Raw genomic sequence first — 2,496 nt, 5'->3', positions numbered from 1 at the left:
TGAAAAGTGTTGGCTCGCTGGTTACTATGGGCCAGGGCACGTTTATAAACATCTCTTTGATCTGGATAACTACACCCTGCTCTGAATATGTTCCTGGGTACGCTTCAGCACCTTGCATTAATTGAGAGCAGAAGAAATATTTTCATTATTATCAGATATATACCGCATAGAACGAAAAGCATCAATCCAGCTGAGATGAGATGTGAAATATAATAGGCGAAAAGAATGGGCTGGAAACAAGAAGAAAGAGAGAGAAAAGAGAGAGGGAGAGAAAGAGGAGAAGAAAGGAGGAGCAGAAGAGAAGAGGATGAGAAGAGAGAAGAGTGTGGTGTGTGCAACGAATTTGAAAATGCAAGGTGTGTGTGTGTGTGTGTGGGAGTGTGTTTGTGTGTGTGTGTGTGTGTGTGGGGGTGGGAGGGGGTGTTTTGAGTAGTGTGTGTGTGGTGTGTGTGTTGTGTGTGTGTTTGATGTGTGTGTCGTCTCCTTGTGTGGGGTCTTTGTGTGTGTTTGAATGTGTGTGTGTCTTTGTGTGTGTGTGTTTATGTGTGTGTGTGTGTTGGGGTGTTTGTGGTGTGTGTGTGTAATGTGTAGGGTGGTGCATGTGTGTGTGTTTGCAAAATAAAACATGAATAGTTGAAATTGCTAAAGCTAAACTGGATGAATAGCTTAAAAACCGAAAAATAAGCTTGAAGTAGGAGAGAAGTTGGAGAGAACAACATAAGGACACGATTGATAGCCACAGGTGGGATACCCCCCCCCACACCCCAGCCATGTGCCATAATCCATCGTAGCCCATCTTCGTGAACAGACAAACATCTTCCCTTTAGTATTTATAAAGCATCTCTTTGATCATTAATCCCCTACAATGATTAGTGAGAGACAGTGAAAAAAAATCAAACAAATCCTAATAAATCACAAAAGTACACGCTATAAAACAGACTTATAGGACATTCACAAGCCCTTGGTGAACTATCGGGTGTAAAAAATTTATATGGATAAATATAAAAGGGGGCATATAGGATTTAAAAAAGGGTTGGTGTTACGAAAAATATGGGCCTCATCATTGGAGAGATGAATGTGATTCGTATTTGAAGCCTCGCGAAAAGTAAGAGGATCGGATGACACGAGCAGATTCTGAACCAGACAAAAATACCGACGTTTGATGTATAAATTGTGTATGACAAGTAGATATTGTGGGAGAGCATAGACGAACTAAGATAATTTTTTTCAAGCTTCACACCCCTAGCTATGATGTCATCCACTCTAGCAATACAATACATACCTGTTTAATCGAGCAAAATTGAAAAAGATCACTTAAACTTAAAAGGCTTTTCAATAAAAACGTAAAAGATATCAACCTGAAAAGTAGACCCCAATAGCTGAATATTTTGTGAACATTTTAAATCTTTGAATACGGTAGGGAGAAGAATGTAGGAGGAGATACATTTGGAAGAGGAAGAGGATTTGAAGGAGTTTGAAGGCTCCTCATTGACTTAATGTTAAAAAAGTGTTAAAAGAGCAAAATTAAAAAGACAAAATAGTAGAAAAAAAGTTGAAGAAGTCCCATCATTAGCTGAAAGAGCTGAACATTTGAAAAGTTGGAATGGTTTAAATAGGGAGAGCATGCAGAAGCTACAGAGAGCCAAAAACGCACGGAAGACTGGAATAATAAAAAACTAGAAAACGCATTTCCCAGCGAAAAATGCGGCGGGGAATGCTGAACAGCTGAATCTGCTAAAGCCAACTGGTTGAATAGCTGAAATCTGTAAGAAGAAGTTGAAATAGTGAGAATAGCTGAAAAAGTGGGAAATCAAGTTAAAAGGGCTTTAAAAAGCTGAAAAAATGACAAAACATGTAGAACTTGTAGGAGTCTTTACTGAAGCTGAAGAACAGCTGAAAAAAGTGGAAATTGGTCCAATAAGTTAAAGAAAGCAAGAGAGGGAGGGAGGAGGGATGGAGAGAGGAGAGAGAGAGAAAAAGAGAAAGAGACAGGGAGAGGGAGGAAGAAGGATGGATGAGAGAAGGAGAGAGAGAGAAAAAAGAGAGAGAGAGACAGAGAGAGATGGAGGGGAGAAGGAGGGATGGAGAGAGGACAGAGAGAGGGAGGGAGTAGGAGGGATGGAGAGAGGACAGAGAGAGAGAAAAGAGAGAGAAACAGGGAGAGAAAGAAAAAGACAAACAGAGACAGGAGAGGAGGGAGAAGGTGGATGCAGAAAAAGAAGGAGAGAGAGAGAAACTGTAAGAAGAAGTTGAAATAGTGGAAATCGCAAAAAGTTGGCTTTTAAAAGCTGAAAAATGACAAAATATGTAGAACATTAAAGAAGTCTTTAGCTGAAATGAAGAATAGTGGAAAAAAAAGTGGAAATTGGTCAATAAGCAAAGAAAGTAAAAAGAGAGGGAGGGGAGGAGGGATGGAGAGAAAGAAGAAGAGAGAGAGAAAAAAGAGAAAGAGAAGGGAGAGAGGGAGGGAGAAGGGATGAGAGAGAAGGAGAGAGA

Source organism: Perca fluviatilis, chromosome 16 (genome assembly GCF_010015445.1).
Source record: "Perca fluviatilis chromosome 16, GENO_Pfluv_1.0, whole genome shotgun sequence".
In the NCBI taxonomy this organism is placed as follows: domain Eukaryota; kingdom Metazoa; phylum Chordata; class Actinopteri; order Perciformes; family Percidae; genus Perca; species Perca fluviatilis.
The sequence above is the reverse complement of the archived record's forward strand: the minus strand, read 5'-3'. Positions refer to the sequence as shown.